The 19,376-nt window shown below is 45.7% G+C and overlaps 1 long non-coding RNA gene across 1 annotated transcript; it reads right to left on the bottom strand.

Moving 5' to 3' along the window:
* Positions 1 to 808: 808 nt before the first annotated feature.
* LOC128312480 (uncharacterized) lies at positions 809 to 9,878 on the bottom strand. The gene is made up of 3 exons (XR_008291846.1): positions 9,435 to 9,878; positions 6,880 to 6,947; positions 809 to 846 (listed from the first exon to the last, which is right to left on the bottom strand). It is a non-coding gene; the product is annotated as an uncharacterized LOC128312480 (long non-coding RNA).
* Positions 9,879 to 19,376: the final 9,498 nt, after the last annotated feature.

The raw sequence follows: 19,376 nt of genomic DNA, 5'->3' as shown, positions 1-19,376 counted from the left end.
GGGGATATCACCACATCTAAGGCGCTGCCTGACGAGATCTTGCTTATTATGTAAAAGCTGTGACACCATGGCCATAGCTGACATCCACCCTAAAATCTCTGATGGTAAAAACAAGGGACTAGTTACCACTGCACTAATTACTTTTGTTAGCACTAGTGGTCAAACATATAAGGGCAAATGCTTGGACTATCCTGGTTTCTTAAGAAAACCTTAAATTAGAGTTCCGACATCATTACCTTTGACATTCTGAGTTGATCTGCCCTAGGATCTGTGTCTTCATCTCAGTGCTGCTGAGAAACCAGAGAATGGATATGGAAGCTACACAGGCTGATGGGCAAACCCCTCAGCTACTCATTAACTATGGAATCATGGGGCAAGTAATCAACTGCCCTGAACCACAGTTGCCAAAGTAATAAAAAGGCTACAATAACACAGCTATTTTGCAAAGCTAGGCAATGACTATATAACTTAACAGATGTTATGCATAGGATATAGTGTCTCGTCCAGGGTAGAACACTCAACAACTGCTTTTGTTCTGTGCGTTCCCTTAGGAAACACATAATTTTCAGTTCATTCATTTCATTCCCTTTCCTTTCATTTGCCGTTTCATTTCATTTCCTTCCTTTATACTTTGAGAGTGAGTGCACACAGAAAGAGGGAAAGATACCCCAAGGAGGCTGTCAGCGCAAAACCCGACGTGGGGCTTGAACTCACAAACCTGAGTTGAAATCAAGAGTCACACCCTTAACCGAATGAGCCACCCAGGTGCCCCAACAAATGTCATTTTTACAAATCCATAAAAATCCTATCTGGTTATAGAGTCTTCTTCAGCATTCTTATCTGCTCCTAAAGAAGAAAGCAAAATACATGTTAAATCAACAATCGAAAAATATAGGAAATTACAAGTGTACAGCTAATGATTTGTTCAAAAGTATTCCTTTGGGACCACATCTGGAAACCACACTACACTGAATGGTAATTATACCATTGGTAGGCTTAAAGCATTAAGAAATCTTACTTTCTCCTCTATATTGACCAAAAGCAAGAATAGGTTTTATCGGAATTTGACACCTACAGGTGAACTGATGTTTCCAATGACCATCACTGACCGACTCTATGATGCAGGAGGAAAATGGTATCGTTAGGAGAATGATTATCCTAAGCTGACAATGTCAAACTGAAACTAGCATGATTTTTCTGGACTTCCACTACTAGAGGAGTTAAAAGAGAGTATGTTTATTTTTGCTGTAACACGGCAGAACTTCCCCAGTCCTTCAGTACAGAGTGTTCAGTTTTAGGATGAAACACCCCCTCACAAAGTGTGCTCTATAGCTATTGTACTTTGCAGCATGGCCAAACCATAGCAAACAGACTCTCCCTGGCCTTATTTCCAATGGCAAGTTAAGGAAGAAGGATTTGGCATTCCAGTTTGATAAAGTTCTAACCTCTTGAGACTGTCTCCTTCCATTGCTAAAGAGTATATCTAGACCCACCTCACATCACAGAGGAGGATGATCCCAATTGAGTGCTATGTAGTGGCTGATGATGTCATTTTTCTCAACCCTCCCCATTAGGTGACACACATCTAGAGAAATCATGCTTTTTTTTCATGGAAGGCATATATCATCAGATCCTCTACTGATGAGCAACAAAACAAAACCAAGTGCAAAGAATATCTTGAATGCCTACATTCAATTATGGGGGAATTTAATTTTCTAAACATTCAAAGATATCCACGGTATAATTCTAACCATATGACACTCTGGAGAGAGCAAGACTATGGAGGTAAGGGTTGGGGTGAATGTAGGAATAAAGGGACACAGCACAGAGGACTTTTAAGGCAGTGAAACTCTTTCACACGATACCACAAAGGTGGATTCACATCATTACACGTTTGTTAAAAGTCATAGAATGTATAACACCAAGGCTGAGCACTAATGCAAATTAGAGACTTTGCCTGAAAATGATGAGTTAGTGTCCATATAAAATGCACCACTGTTGTCAGGGTGCCTGGGTGGCTCAGTTGGTTCAGTGTCCAAGTCTGGATCTGAGCTCAGGTCATGACCTCACAGTTCATGGGATCAAGTCCTGCATCAGTATCAGTGCTGACAGCACAGGATTCTTTCTCCCCTCTCTCTCTGCCCCTTTGCTGCTCACACACGTTCATGCTCTCTCGCTCAAAACTAAACAAAGGAACTGAAAAATATATACTACTCAAAATGGACCACTGTCGTGCAAGATGTTGACAACAGGGGAGGCTAGGCGTGTACGGGAGCATGGTATGGCATATGGACACTCTCTGTACTTTCTATTATATTTTGCTGTGATCTTAATACTGCTGTAACAATAAGGCTCATTAAATGTAAAAAACAACAACAAAACACGGTATCCATTGAAGCTACTCTTGCCATATATTAACGCATGATACAGTCACCTTGAAAATTAAGATAGAGATCAAAGTAACACAATAGGGGGACTGTCTCCCTTATGGAAGCATAGGAAAATAATAAAGCAAAATACAAAAATACAAAAGTTATTTGTATACTTAGGAAAGAAAACAATTGGTTGATATGATCAAATATCTTATAACTATAAACAGGGACTCAGCACTATAGGAATCAAACCTGGGTTTTCCATATAATTAAGAGATTTTATTCTAATTTTAAATCAAAAATCATTATGTTGATCGTATCTAAGAATCATAATGAAAGCTTAATCACATTTAAAAGATTATAATGACCTAATATTGCCCTAGTAATTTTTGTACAAATACCTACTTCATATGGATGATGAAACTGAAACCAGTACCATGGTAACCATCATATTACTTGCTAGTAAAATAAAATTTTAAGACACCACCAAATATTAAGTCAGGGCTATAATTCCTATACAGAACAGGTTTCATCCAGCAGGCCAAAGATGGTTACCCTCAGAACATCCTCCTTGAATGACTAGCCCTTGGTTGTTCCCTGTGATCTTGGATTTAAGGAGGGTTCCCACCATTCCCTACCTGGTCAAGAGTGGCTCACTGTGCCCAAGTGCTGGTAAAATCAATGTGCTTAAGGCCGTACACTTGATTTCCTTCTGGAAACCTGGAACTTTGGGACATGCTAAGGAGAAGATGCCTATGTGATTAGCATTTGATGAAAACCTCGGGCACTGAGTATCCATAAGCCTCGTACTGGCAGACAACATTTCACTTGCGCTGTCCTAATTTCATGCTGGAGGAATTAAGCACATCCTGCTAACTCCATAGAGAAAGGATTCCCGGAAGCCTGCGCTTGGTCTCCTCTGGACTTCACCCCATGCACCTTTTCTCTGTGCTGATTGGCCTTTCTAGCCTGTCCCCATACCAAACCACAGGCATGAGTGCAACTATATGCTGAGTCCTGTGAGCTCTTCTAGTGAATAATCAAATCTGGGTGCTGTTGGGGTGCCTCTAACACAACTGCGTTATATGAAATTTTTATTATTTGGGTTGATGTCTTACACGTGGTTACAGTCAGAAGGTTATGTCATAGAATACCTTTCCTAGAAACTCTTTTTCTTGGTATTTGCCTGGAAAATTCCTACATTCCTATATATCCATTTGAAGAAAGGTTTCAAAGCAATAGATGAAATCATGATGTCAGAAAGTGTGAAACAAGCAACAATCCTATTTTACTCAGAAAAAAAAAAAAGAGAGAGAGAGAGAATCCTGGTGACTGCTACTATGTTCTACCATATACAAGTTCCTCTCAAATATGAAAAATAAGTTCATTTCCTCCAACTCACTAGGACTTAGTTCATTTTTCTGGCAGATAGGAATCAAAGAAGTAACAGGGATCATTCTAGAAAAAACAGAACTATCAGACCCAGTATAAAAACATACTACTGATTACAGGTTTTTTTTTGTTTCTTTTCCTTAATTTCTTAGAAAATTAAAAATATAGTTCACCTATGAAAGGCACTTATTGCCAAAATAATCAAAAAGTCATAATTCCTGTGTCTTCATTCCTGCTGCTCTCCTCTGTTCATCTGATAAAGTCCTACTCATCTTCATGTCCAATTTAAATGCCAGCACACAACGTGGAAACCTCTGAATCTTCTGAGAGTTCTCTCTCACCCCCTAACTTTTTATATTCAGGAATCACAAATTCATATTAAATATACTGTTTCTGTCTCTGCTTTATCTTTCCCCTGCCACTGCCCTAGTCAAACACAAGTTCTTAACTGATGATTTTCGCAGGAAAAAAAAAACCACCAAATATTAATGTTATTTCTTAAATGAATAAAAAAATTTTCAGCAAAACAAATAAGAAAGACACAAGGCCCAGAAAAAAAAAAATTAATGGAATAAATTGAACCCCCTGACGTTTTCAATCTACACGGCTGAAAGTTTCACAATGGACTAATACCAGGCTAAGAAAACAAGAGCTTCCTTTGCCTCCCAGTCTCTTTATGTGGTTTCCTATAACCTATCCTCCATATGAGGGTTCAGAAAACTATGGCCACAGGCCAAACACAACCTGCCATCTGGTTCTGTAAATAATGTTTTATTGGGGCACAGTCCCATGTTTTCACTTACATATTGCTATGGCTGCTTTCACACTACAAGGGCAGAGCTGAGAGACCACATCACCTAAAATATTCACTGGCTCTTTAGGAAAAAGGCTTGGTGATCTGTATTTTATGCCATAACCAGAGTGTCCTAACTCAAATCTAATCTTCTTAGTCTTCAGCTTCAAATTCTCCAAACTCCCTCCCTAAGAGCCCTTCCATATTCTTCATTCTTGCTAGAGAATCACAACTTTATTTGGATATTACTGTCTCCATACACAAAGAAGGTGGCCTCACCCTGGCTTCAAAAAGAGAAAGGATTATTCTAAGCTAATCACAGTACCTGATTTACCAGGGACCAGTTTAGGAGTGAGTATGTGATGTAACCTAGTCTTTAAAATGCTAGAGGAAGTCTACTGCAAGCCTCTTCCTAGTGAAAAGAAACACCTAAAGAAAAGCAGTCCTTCCCACCCACTGGATGTTGCCATGTGAGAGTATGTTACCTGGAGCTGTTGCTAATTAGCCACCCTGGAAAGGAGAAATAAAAACACTACCAACTCCAAAACTGAACAAGAGACGACTGGGATCCTGATGACATCACCGAACCATCAAAACATTTCTGGTTCCTACTGTTTTCGTCGCTGTTAGAAGTCACCTATTATTTGCCGCTAAAAGCATTCTACCGAAGAAACTTCCCAAGGCCTATCAGGTAAGATCTACTCCTTTCTATAGCACTGACAAACTTCCATAAGCTTGTCTTACCTAGGTATTCACCTCATTCCCAACCATTCCCATAGCACACGTTTTCTACCAGCAAAACCCAACTGCTCATAAATCCTGCTAAGTTCACTCGTACACCTTCGCCTCTGCACTGTTGTGTATTCCGCCAAACACGTAATCGTGATAGTTTACAAACATTGTCAACCATACAAATGTTGGTCCTGCCAAACATTGTCATTCTGCCTCTCTACCTGGCAAACTGAACTACTCACCCTGCATGCTTACTGTAGATTCTACCCAGTCTTTGAAAACTCTGATTCCTCACCGTGAACTTACAGTAACTGGAACAAATGCCAATACAAAATAACAATGATAATTATAAGCTCTACGAGACTCTGGCACCTAGTAAGCACTAAAGGGAGTAAGTAATATAAATGACAGGGATAACAACAAACTCCTGGGGCGCAGAGACTGGTTTTTGAATGTTTGTATTCTACAACAACAGGATAACACTTAGTAGCTAAAAGGCACTTAAGAGTGACTTGTGAAGTGAACAAATGGGCATGAATAAAAATGATTCCTTTGAAAATTATTTTTAAAAACCACAGAAACTTTTCTGTTTCAAAAACCGCAGAGACAGCTCTATTCTGTTATGAGCACCTTCATGATCCAAACGCTATCTGCTCGATCTTTGCCTTTCCTGTAACTTCCAAAACTCACCTACAGAAGGTCTTTGGTAACAGTCTACCAAGTTAAAGCTTTCTTCCTACTTTCCAGATTGTACAGTGCACTAGTGTCCAGCTTTGGCTCAGGTCATCATCTGACAGTTTGTGGGTTTGAGCCCCACATTGGGCTCTGTGCTGACAGCTTAGAGCCTGGAGCCTGCTTCGAATTCTGGGTCTCCCTCTCTCTCTGCTCCTCCCCCGCTCATGCTCTGTGTCTCTTTCTCCTTCAAAAATAAAGAAAAACATTAAAAATATTTTTTTAAATAGAAAAAATAAAAAGCAACTGACTGTTAAGCCAACAGTTCCAGAAAGAAGGGTGGGAGGTGTCTCTGGGCAAGGCTGTGACGGGCAGGGATGTGGCTCCTCTGAACCCAGAAAATGGGGAGAAGGAAGAGTTGACTTGACTCCTGGATTTCTAGGCAAAGAGCTTCCCTATGCCACTCCACTGGAGCCTGGCTCTCTGATACTGGGGGGAGATGCTCCCCAAAGAGTTGGGCAGAGAAAGGGAAGGAGAGAGGAAGTCGGCTTTGGTGGGACAGGGGCTTGTCGCCATGCCTCAGGGGGCACCCGTGCTGAACAAAGGGCTCACAAACAGAAGACCTGAACTTGTCCTTTACTGGTTCTGTGCCCTTAGGACATCATTTATTCTCTCTGGGCCAGTTTTCACATCCGTGCGATGGAAATCATGGCACCACACGTGCTGACATTGCAGTGCTGCATAGACTTGGATGGACACGGTTGGGTTATGACAGGCAAAAGCCTGGCTCTGATGTCAGACAGACCTGGGGGTGAAGTCCCTGGCTCCGCACCCTGTCGGCTGTGTGCTCTTGAGCAACTCACACCTCGCCTCCAAGTTCGGGTTCTCTGTCTGTAAAGTGGGGACAATCGCACTCACCTCAGAAAGTTACCTGTACGCACAGGGTACGGCACAGAGTAGCCCCCAGGAAATGGAAGTTCTGATTCCTGAAATGATGTGCCCCAAGAAATACAGAATTCAGAATCAGCCACCAACTCACTACTGTAAGCCCTGCCTTCTGACTGCAGATCCAGAGTCAATGGGCGCTAGAGGCCTTTTGCCCAAATTTTCAAGGTTCTGTCCCTGCCCCACTGGGGCACCAAGGGGGATGCCACACAGGTCCCTCTGATCAGGCGATGGCCTTGTCCTCATGTCAGGCAGAAAGCTCATTCCATGCCCCAAACTCGGCTGCTCCCAGGAGAGAGGATGCAGGCCCACACCTCTGGTCACCAGGGGCAAAGTATACCCACCCCACCACCCCAGTCCCCCACCCCGCGGCCAATAATCCAAACTAGACTGACATGGGTGGGACCTCCAAGGACACTCCTTCTCCACATGTGGAAACTGAGTCCTTGAGAGGGGAAAGGACTTGTCCAGGGCATTGAGGGAGCTGCTGGCAGAGCTGGGACCAGGGTCCCAGCTGGAGCCCTGCCCAGAGGCAGATGCCTTGTTCACACATTTTTCTGTCTGTGGCCCCCACTCCCAGTTGAACAGACAACCATTTCCTTGAAAACACAGCCATTCCAGTTGCAAACATCTGCAGAGCACATATGACTGCTAGGTTTGGTTAAACAATGAACAAAGAGTCTGCAGGTTTTTAACCTGAAGGCTTTTGGGGGAGGTGCTAGAGACACCCTCCCCTAACACAGTCATCAGAATACTGTAGGTCTGTATGTTTTGTTGGAAGGTGGTCTATCTACATAGAGCTTTCTTCAGGTCCCCACAGGGCCTCTAAGAGGGCTAAACTGAAAACATCTGGGCCTTCCTGAGGAATTTCACACATCCCACCTTATTCAGAAATGCTAGAATCAGGGGTGCCTGGGTGGCTCAGTCGGTCAAGCGTCCGACTTTGGCTCAGGTCATGATCTCGCAGTCTGTGAGTTCCAGCCTCGCGTTGGGCTCTGTGCTGACATCTCAGTGCCTGGAGCCTGCTTCAGATTCTATGTCTCCCTCTCGCTCTGACCCTCCCCCATTCGTGCTCTGTCCCTCTCTTTCTCAAAACTAAATAAACGTTAAAAAAAAAAAAAAAAGAAATGCTAGAATGTACAGTCAGCCCTGGAGCTGATTCCTTCAACAACGCGAGACATGCCACACCTAGAGACCTTATACGCAGACATATGCCCGAGCTTTCTGATCAGGGAAGGGCAGCAACAGGTCCAGGCTTCAAGCCTGTCCTTTGGTGGCTGTGTGCCACCAGGCGGGGAGGGGCTTCTTGGTGCTCAGTGCTGACACCAGATGCGGACACCCTCAACAGACATACACAGGCAGAGATATGAGGCCAGCCCCCAAGGTCTGAGGGCATTTGTGGTCTCAGGCTGAGGACTCAAGATACAGGGGTGAGGCAGCCCAGCAGTGACAGGGTCCCAGGATGTGAAGTGACATAAGGAAGGCAATAGACACACATACAATCACACATACATGGTCACGGCCTCACCCATGTACACAGAGACTCATGAAACACACAGATACACCTCATACTCACGAAAACACATAAACACACAGACCCATATACACGCAATAAGAAGATATACTTGGATATCTCCAGACCGATGCACAGACATGCTCAGAGGCACACACACAGCCACATGTCCTCGCCCACATAGGCGTGTGCATGCTTTACACACATGCACACACACAGTCCAAGCATCTAAACGCTTCCCGGGAACCAACCACTATGGATTCTCCCCTCTGCGGGCAGTCCAGGGCTACAAACTAAAGGCTGGACTGGGCTCCCAGTTGGCCCCAAGGAGAGGGAAGGGGCAGAGGGACAGTTGAACCTTGCTTGCTTCTCACTCTACTGCATGTGGGGGTGGGGTAGGGGGTAAGGGAAACCCACCTGCCAAAACAGCAGGGGACAAGCCCACAAATGGAGTCACCCACTTGCCAGGGGCTTTCAGGGATGGGGGGCGGGGGGGGGGGAGTCTCTTGGCTCCTGGGGGTGGCTCCAAGCACTGAGAATTTGCGGGAAAGGGGAGATCTGGGATGAGGGGCATTTTTCCACAGTGAACCTTTCCCCCCTTCCGAAGTCTGGTCTTCCTTCTGCAGCTCCATTCAGCCCCCCACCACCCAATACGCCCAGTCAGCACCCCCAGGCGCTTGCCTCACCTTCCTGAGATCCAACCACCGGCTCCTCCACAAGAGGAGGTCCTACCCAGACATATCCAGGGGTGCCCCACACCCAGGGAGGGCCCTCCCGCTGCACCCGCCCCTGCACACCGCATAAAAACATCCAGAGTCCCCCTATACCCCCATCCCCAAACTCATCCGCCTCCAGTTCCCCGGGAGGTAAATACCCAGCCAGGTGAGCCCCAAACCGAAAATGGCCGTCCCCGCCGCCGCCGCCACCGGCCACCTCTCCTTCGGAGACCCTTCCCCAGGTGGCTGGAAGCCCCCTCCCCCAGGATCGCGCCCCCGCCCTCGCCTGTGGCACCCACCTCCTTCTTGATGGTGCCCAGCAGCCTCTGTCTAGGGTCCGCCTCTGTGGGACGAGACGAGGGGCAGCCGGTCAGCCGAACGCTGCAGCGGGGGCCCGGGGCTGCCCTCCCGCCGCCCCCGCACCCTGCGCCCGCTTAGCCCAGCGCTGGAGGCCATGGCCGCACGCGCTGCGTTCCCAGCCCAGGCGGCCGCGGTGCCGGCTCTCCGGCTCCGCAGCTGCAGCCACAGCGGGGCGGGGTCGAGCGCCCGGTGACGTGAGGCCCAGTCGCGCAGCCTCCCCGCCCCTCCGGCGAGCCGCCGCCGCCGCCTCCGCAGTGCAGCCTGGCCCCTGGCGGGAAGGTCCTCGGGGCGACGCACGCTCTGGGCCCCTACCACCAGCAGCCCCGCCTCCACAGGAAGCCCCGCCTCCCACGCCCTGCGACCCAGGTCCCACTTCCCCTCTATTGGGCAGGGCGGAAATGTATCCTTCATTCCCAGATCCGCTCCTTGCCAGGCTGCAAGTGGCCTGAGGCAGTGGGGCCTGTTATTGACAGGCTGCAAGCCTCAAGGTTCTCATCTTTAAAATGGATGTAATAGGGGCGCCTGGGTGGTTCAGTTGGTTGAGTGTCCGACTTCCGCTCAGGTCATGATCTCATGATTCGTGGGTTTGAGCCCTGCGTTGGGCTCTGTGCTGACTGCTCAGAGCCTGGAACCTGTTTCCAATTGTCTCCCTCTTTCTCTGCCCCGACTCCGCTTGTGCTCTGTCTCTAAAATAAATAAACATTAAAATACATTTATGTGTATAAAATGGACGTAATAGGACCACCTCATCAGAATGATACCAGACATAAAAGAGATAGTGAATGTAAAGCACCTAACAGAGACCTAGGAAAAAAGACCAGCAACCATAAAAGCTGTCGTTGTTATTATTATTATTATTATTATTATTATTATTATGTCTTCCAAGATACAGTGGCTCTCCACCCAGATTGGCCAGGCCTTACGTGGCTCCCTCTCCCACACGCAGGTCAGTGGGAGAGTGACAGAATAGGATCCTTCCAGGACCCCAATAGGGCACTTGTCAGCCAGGATCTCCAAGACTCTTTGCGACCAACGCTTATTCCACCACGTTCCTGACCACGTCCACCCAGACTGCAACTCGGGTTTACAAACGTTTATTGAGCACCTACCACAAGCCAGGTTACTGTACTAAGGATACGGAAGTGAGCAAGATGGGCAAAAGCCTGCCCTCACAGGGCATAGGACGTAGACAGAAAAATAAATAAGCAGATGATGTAGTAGATTGGAAGTTTCTGGAGAAAAATGAAGTAGGCAAAGGAGACAGGTGGGGTTTGTATCTTTGAAGTAGGGTGCTTGAGGGAGGTCCCATGAGGAGATGCCATTTGAGCAAAGAAGAGAAGAGTAGATTGGGGGATTTCTGGAGGAAGAGCATTCCAGGCAAAGGGAAGGGCAAGGGCAAAGGCAAAGGCTCTGAGGTAGGAGTGTGCCACTAGGTGTGACAAATAGCTAGAACGCCAGTGGGGCTGGAGTGGCATGAACAAGAAGGGTTGGCAGTCTTCCAAGGTCCTGTTAAGGCCTTGAAGTCCACTTAAAGGACTCGCATCCTGCCCTCAAGAGCCCCCCGGGTTTCAGCCCTCCTGTCACAGCTCAGAGTACGCCCTCTTGCTGAGGGGATTCAGAGTCCCCTTTTCTCCATTTGTCAGTGCCATAAGCCAGAGAAGATGATTTTGACTAGCTTAGGGAAAAGAAAATAAGCTGGAAGGATAATGGGCATTCCCAGAGTCCAAGGGGGGCCTAGAGGACTGGGTTGGAAGCAAGGTAGCTCCAGAAAGAGAGACCCTTGGGAATAGTCGCCTGGCAAGGACAGAGTGGTTAGGGTGCCACCACTCAGGTGGAAGGAGCTCCAGCTGTTGGAGGTTCCCGTTCCAAGGAGGGAGCATCCTATTGGCCTGGCCTGAGACCTACGCCTGCTTCTTGCTGGGCAAGGGGGGTCTCAGTCACAATCCCACCACCCCACTATCTCCAGTGAGAGTCCTTGGGGAGCCCAGAGAATGTGAAATGGTTGCTTGGTAGCCAACCCCCCCCCCCATTATATTAGAACCATATATTGAGGACCTACTGTGTGCCAGCCACTGCATTAAGGGCTTTAGGGTTTGGGTTGCCTGCTTTAAACACAACACAGACATAAGCCTAAGCTTCACTTTTGGCCTCTTAATATTATCTTCTTCAATATACTACATTGTGAAAGGTGAAATAAAATAGTCACTTATGTCAACAGGTTTTCAAATGGAGCCAGAGGCCAGTAAGGAGATGGGCCTTATGTACATCCTCACCGGTAGGAGAACCACAAATGTTGGAACCGGGCCAAACTGCAACTCTTCCAGGGACTCGGCCCAAACACCTGCCACTTGCTATAGTAAGAGACCCTGCTTAGTGATAGCCTTAGACACCAGTTACGGTCACCAAGTTTAGTTTCCTGCCACCAACACCAATCCTGGTCATCAGAATTCTTAGTAAATGACATATACAAGCATTCCCTTTTGTCTTCAAGAACCTTTTCCTTTTATTCCCTGGATGGGGGTGGGGAGGGTAGAGGCACTATTTTGGTTGCTGCCCAAATGTGTCTTTCCCAAACTGCAATTCTGAGACCCCAAATAAATAACTGTTTTTATTTCAGCTCTGCCTCTTCTCTCAGTTGACAGAGTTACATTGTGCTTTGCTAAGTAGGAATGCACAAATGCTTTCTTCACAGCTTCTAGGCCTCTTCATTTTGATACAATTTGAAACCTGTGGGGGTGGTGGGCGGATGAATTCAAGCACAGCACAAAGCATCTTGATATATTGATCAACTGAATTCATCAGTTGTTAACTGAGATTCATCAACTGTTAACATTTGCTGCATTAACTTTATGTTCTCTGTCTCCCTCTTTTTACAACAAATTGCACACATTGATTGCATGCATCTTGATGAATTTTCTCCTATGCACTCCCCTGTAATACCATCACTATAACGAAGGTACTAAACATATTCATCACCTCCAGAAATGGATGTGTGTTCTTTCATGGTTATTTATTTACTTGGGTAGGAACGTGTAGCATGTGATCTATCTCCTAGAAGCAGAGGCGTGGGAACAAGGTGTGGGAGGGAAACATGAAGGAAGCAGAGAGGGAGCAATTGATGTGATTTTATGCAAGGTGGTGTAGACAACCATCCCTTTGACCCAGGTTTCTCCATTACTTTGCAGAGGCCTGCTAATTATTCCTCTCCTCATCCTTTCCCTCTCTGTGATCATTTCTTCATTATCTTTGCAAAGATTCTCGGCGCTTTCTTTTTGTCTTCATTAGGCTTCTTGGTGGTTTAGCTGCTTAGCTGCTATCTTGATTTCTTAAAGAACCACCTTAGTTTTTTCACCTTCCATTTTGTCAGCCTCTTCCATTAGGTTTATTTTGGTGTGTGATTGTGTCTTCTCATTTCAGGTGTAAATAAATACATATATACATAAATATAAGCAAGAATGTGTGTGTAGATCCAGTATATGTACAAACTGTATATCCAAATTGCATTTAGTTATCTACCGCTTTTTGCCTGTGTATCCCCAGTTTTCCAACTTAAATACCACCTTCTCTCCCACTGCCCTCCTTTCCTTTTTTTTTTTTTTTTTTTTTTGTCCAGAAAGAACACTGGCAGATTCCTGCATGTCATCAGGAAGGTAATGATAATCAGATCAACTCTGTGGCATTTGGGGTTGTTTATAAGAGTTATAAGTCAGGGACTCCTGGGTGGCTCAGTCAGTTGAGTATCCGACTTCGGCTCAGGTCATGATCTCGCGGTCCGTGAGTTCGAGCCCTGCATTAGGCTCTGTGCTGACAGCTTGGAGCCTGGAATCTGCTTCAGATTCTGTGTCTCCCTCTCTCTGCCCCTCCCCCACTCATGCTCTGTCTGTCTCTCTCTCTCTGTGTCTCTCTCTGTCAAAAATAAATAAACTTTAAAGAAAAAAAAGAGTTATAAGTCAGTCAAATTTCCCAGGGATTCATCATTAAATGTAATCATTCATGCATCCATCGATTCTCTCTTAATATATGAATTGAGTGCCTAGTCTTGGTCAGGTACTGTTATCTCTATTGGAGAAAGAGCAGAGAAAGAACAGATCCTTCCCTTGAGGCCCTTCTATTCTGTTGGTGAAAGACCAGTCATAAGTAGTGATGTAGACTCTATGGAGCTCAGGAACAAATTCAATGTATGACCTGTTAATGCCAGTGGGCAGAAAATGGTACAACTTTTCTGAAAGGCATGAGAGAAGACTTACTGGGAAGAGTCCCAAGTGCCATGAAGAGGCAGCTCCTTACTGAAGGATGCATCTCAGGTGTGCTTAATACTAAGAACCTGCTATACCCAAGGACTGGGCTGGACTCAGGGCAGGACACCAAGTCCATAAGTGATGTCTGGGAGTCTCATCCAATTTGCTATTCCAGAGTTTTCTCCTCCTCTTCTCCCTACACCCTCTCTCAGGTTACCCTCCACCAGACAAACCAGAATCTGAAACCAGAACACTCAGTACACATGGCCCCCACCATGGGGGGTAAACATGCCCCTCAGAGGGCACCTGAGCCAATTTCCAGGGTGCTCTCTCTACATCAACCTGGATACCCCCAAACATCTTCCTTGGAATCACTTATGAGCACAAGGATTTTCCAGGAAAACCTTAGTGAAGACTCTGCAATTCAGAAGAACTAAATCGATGTCTAAATTCAATCCAACCTCAGAGTCACCAGGCAACAGCATTTATTATATTCTGGAACTTAATGCACTGACTCAAAAACTCATTTGAAGGAACAGCCAGGGATTTTCAAGTGCTTAGCCAATTTAGCCTTTTCTAGTCTTTAGAATACTTTCAAGGTCAAGGAACAAAACATCATGTTACTGGTACACCAGACAAAGCAGAACTGAGTTTGGAATTAGAGCCAAAGGAACACACAGGTTTCTGCAGAATTATGATGGGACTTCAAAGCAGGGGCAAGGTTAGGATTATTTTAGAAATGGTGTCAGATAACTCTCTCTGAATTAAAATGACTGTCCAGTGGAAACTAATTGAATGCTGTTATGCTAACTGGAATTAAAATTAAAAAGTTAAACAATGAAATGGGTATCCAGTGTGTGCATCAAGGATTTAAATGCAAGACAATGCAATTACAAAAATTAAAGAATTAGTGAATTAAAAAAACAATTTTAAGTGGCGAAGTCAAAGAATGACAGAAACTTGGAAGCAATGGACAAAAAAGCCTGATTCAACAACAACAAAAATTTTTTTTAATTACCCCAATACTTAAAAGCTTACAAATCACTGCAAACCCACTTGTAGGGATCTAGGCCAAGGAGACGATGATGGAGGAGCCTAGATTTGGATCCAAGGATAGTCACAGTGGTTACAATGTAGTTTTATTGGGAGCCGTGGGGAACTGGTTAAAATATTAAGTGGTAAGGGCCTAAGTTTCTGGAGCTCCATGTGCACCTCATTTGGTGAAGTCACCTGGCAGGTTAATCGGGGGATGTTTGGTGGGGGAGGTAGGGTTGAGGCAGGAGAGCGGGCAGAACCACCCACGCCCATCCCCCTGAGACTCAGAGCACCTTTGAAACCGCCAGGTGCACTACTAGGTAGGCCTCATTTGGGCCCGGATGGAGGCGGTGCCTGAAGGGGCTGGGCCAGCAGGGTTGAAATAGAAATGAGGGTGGGGGCTGGTCAGGTCTTGCTGACTGTGGGAGCGTCCCGCAAGGAGGCCAAGCTAGACCTACTGCCCTTCGGTGGCCAAGGCGAGGTACAGGGCCAGTCCCGGGAAAGGCTGACCCTTTCAGAGAGGAGCTTTGCCCCTCTGACCCCACGGATGTCAGCGCTCAGGCGCTGCAGGGCTGAGAGAGGAACCTTAGGCTACAGGGCATGAAAGAAGGCAACTAACACCCCACAGATCAGACTAATACTTCAGGAGGAAGGAACGAAGGTGAATTGTGTCAGCAGAGTCAGGGAAGGGTGACCCATCCGGGTGGCGGTAGCCCTGGGTGTGTGTGCCTGTGGGTGTGGGGTGTGGTGTGTGTGTGTGTGTGTGTGTGTGCGCGCGCGCCAGGGGGATAGGCGGTAGGTGTGAACTCCGTGCGCACTGGACTCCTACAAGCAAGCAGGGTAACCCACAGTGACCTGTCACTTGGTGTGGGGGAAAAGAATCCCAGTCAATAAATTTCTGCACGTCTCTAAGAATATTTTACCAGGTTCCCTTTTACCACAGGATCCTTCTCTGACAAGTTGGCAGTTAGCAGTCTTTTTGGTGTGATTGGAAAACACGTGTAGTTAGCAACCTGATGCCTTCTTCAAAGTCCTGGTTTGTAGAAGGTGACCAGACAACTACCTAGAGAAGTCTAACATAACTGTGTCCCCTTCCAGGGTCTGTCCCCTTCAGGACAGTAATGTCAGGTCGGGCCAGGACCCGAGCCCGAGGCCGCGCGCGAGGTCGGGCGCCCTCTCAACCAGCCCCGCCGCCGGGAGCCGCCGCGCCTCCGCCGCCGGGAGCCGCCGCGCCTCCGCCGCCGGGAGCCGCCGCGCCTCCGCCGCCGGGAGCCGCCGCGCCTCCGCCGCCGGGAGCCGCCACAGTGGTGAGCACCACAGCCTGTTCACTCTCTTTGGTGCAAAAGATGCTTTATCTTCCTCAGCTACTGCTTTCTTCTCACGCGTTTTCTCATATGCAAATATGCCCTAGATTCCTCTCTCGGCCCCAAACTCTTCCTGCACACCAACATCCAGGAAACACTGTCGTCTCCCAATTTTCCAAAAAAATATCTGGCATCTGACAATGTGTCACCACCTCTGTTACTACCCTCTGGTCCAAGCCACCAGCATCCCTTGCTGCACGTGGCGAGTGGTCTCCAAACTGGTCTTCTTGCTTCCACCCTGGTCTTTCCTTCTGCCTGTTTCCCAGCACACAGAACCATATAAATGGGTCCATTGCAGTTCCTCTGCCTGACATCCTGTAAAGGTTCCCATTTTCTCAGTCAGAGGCACATCTGAGATGGCTTCCCTCCTGGGGTGCACCTGTGGCTCATTCCATTAAGCCCCAACTTCAGCTCAAGTCATGATCTCATGGTTTGTAGGTTTGAGCCCCAAGTGTGACCGTGCAGAGCTCGCTTTGGATCCTCTGTCTTCCTCTCTCTCTCTCTCTCTCTCTCTCTCTCTCTCTCTCTCCCTCCCCTGCTTGTTCTCTCCCTCCCTCCCTCTCTCGAAAATAAACATTGAAAAAAATGGCCTCTCTCTCACCACCTCTCTGACCTAAGCTTCTCTACCTCGTGCTCACCTTGCAGCAGTCACATCGGCCACCTTGTTCTTTCTTAAACGTTTCTACAGTAGAAAATTTGCTCTTTCCTCTACCTATGGCTCGTATAACCTTGTAACTCACTCTCCTCTTTCCAGTCTTTGATTCATTGGCAACTTCTCACTGAGTGTCTTTGTCCCCCATGAATTCAACCAGCCCCCTCACATCCCACCTTCCGGTAATACCCAGTTTTCTGTACTTTGCTTGGTTCTACATTTCTTCAATTCCTTAGCAATTAACACACTAACCTAGAGAAATCATGACTTTTATTTTCTGTCACTGGCATGTGAGCCTTTACAAGGGAACATGCTTCATGCCCTGGCAGTGCCTGGCACCTGGCAGGCAAGCCATTTAGGGATGATGAACAAACACCGTTACTATCACTCTTTATTTCTATCTCCTAAAACATACAGACCCAGCAAACTGGTCAAATTCAGCCTGACCTCCAGCCACTGGAAAGTCCAGTGGTCAAGCCTGCACGACGAAGAAGACCAAGAAGAACACCTCAGCCTCCAAGTAAAAAGAGGGAAAGAGAGGGATATGGGGGGGGGGGAGGTGTTTAATACATGAGGGTGTACCACAGCCATAAAACTCTAGGCAGAGAACCTCAGTATGTTTTGGCAGGATGCAAAGAGTGTACAGCTTGCAACTATTTTTCATTTCTGCAATGAATTATCTGTCAATGTTTTAGTCCCCTTCTATTTTAAGGTTTAGGGAAAAGAAATGGAGACTATTATCAATCAGACTAGCCAATTGTTCAAAAGAATTGCTTTTCAGATTTAGACAGTGCATGTGTATACAATAACTCCATGTTAATTAAGAACTCTAGAAACCTTACTGTAAACCACTGTATGGAATGCTTGGGCAGCTCATTGGGCATCTCAGCATTTACCTGCATTTTATTATTTTCATAGGTGAAAGGTTATCATTATACAGGTGTGCATGCAGCCTAATACTGATTGCCAAGGATTTGGCTCATATAATTACACCTCAAATCTGATTCTCTGATTTGCTGCTATTTAAGTTTTAAATTCTTACTAATTATGGTGAGAATAGTTAACATGAGATCTACCCTATAACATATTTTTAAGTGTACAATACAGTACTGTGAACTAGAGGCACAATGTTACATGGCAGCTACCTAGAACTTGCATAAGGGAAATTTTCCACCTGTTGAGTAGCAACTCCTCATTCCCCTCACCGAATTGCATCGTTCTACTCTCTGCTTCTGTGACTTTGACTATTTTAGATGTCTCCTACCAGTGGAATTATGCAGGATCTGTCCTTCAAGGACTGGCTTATTTCACTTAGCATGATGTCCTCAAGATCATGCCTCCTATTGCAGGATTTCCTTTTTAAGGCTGAATCATATTCCACTATGTGTATATACTGTATTAACTTTATCCATTCAGTCGTTGATGGGCATTCAGGTTGTTTCCAGGGCTTGGCTAGTTTTAACAAGGGCTGCAGCAAACATGGCTCTTTAAGACTCTAATTTCAATCCTTTGAAAGAATCCTCCAGAAGTGGGATTGCTGGATTGGTGGTTCTACCTTTAAGTGTTTGGGGAATCTCCATACTGTTTTCCATAGCAGCTATATCATTTTGTATTCTAAGAGGGTTCAGGTTTTTTGACATCTTCACTAACACTTGCTGTCTTTTTTTTGGGGGGGGGGGTTCTTCGTGTGTGCATGCATGCTTTGGGTGCATGCATGCTTTGTGTGCATGCATGCTTTGGGTGCATGCATGCTTTGTGTGCATGCATGCTTTGGGTGCATGCATGCTTTGGGTGCATGCATGCTTTGTGTGTGTGCACGTGTGCTTTGTGTGTGTGTGTGATATAATAGCCATACTTACGGATGGAAAGTGATAGCTCATTGTGGTTTTGATTTGCATTTCTCTGATGAATGACCTTGAGCATCTTTTCATATATCTGTTTGCCATTTATATGTCCTCTTTGGAGAGATGCCGATTCAGGTCCTTTCCCCATTAAAAAAAAATTAGATTATTAGGTATTTGGCTATTGAGTAGCAGAAGTTCCTTAATGTATTTTAAATTAACCCCTTATCAGATACATGGTTTGCAAATACTTTCTCCCATTCCATAAGTTGCCTTTCATTCTGTTGATTGACTCATTTGCTGTACAGAAAGTATTTAGTTTGAATTCCCACTTGTCTATATTTGCTCCTGTTGCCTCTGCTTTTGTATCCTCTGTTGTAAATACTTTTATAACAAACTGAGACAAATTCCAGACCCCATAAGATGAAGTTATAAACATGAATATACAATATTAAGACACCTATTTTTATCACCTGTCACATCTCAGGGGTTATTAATATTTTATGTAAAGTATACTGTATGTAGCAAGTACTAATGAATGATGCTTGCTGTTTTCTTTCACTGAAGTTTGAATATGATAAATTTGATTGCTGGGTGTGTCAGGAATTAGTTGAGTTTGATAAAAATCATTTAAAAACTTATGTGTAAAATGAAATAATTTTTTTTATTATGGAAATTCAGACTGTGTTTTTATAAGAGCATCATAAGCTGGGGATAATAGCTTCCAGAAGTAACATTTTGAAGAAAACCA

The sequence above is a fragment of the Acinonyx jubatus genome, chromosome D3 (assembly GCF_027475565.1).
Source record: "Acinonyx jubatus isolate Ajub_Pintada_27869175 chromosome D3, VMU_Ajub_asm_v1.0, whole genome shotgun sequence".
NCBI lineage: Eukaryota > Metazoa > Chordata > Mammalia > Carnivora > Felidae > Acinonyx > Acinonyx jubatus.
Note: the sequence above shows the minus strand (reverse complement) of the source record. Positions and strands in the feature narration are given on the sequence as shown.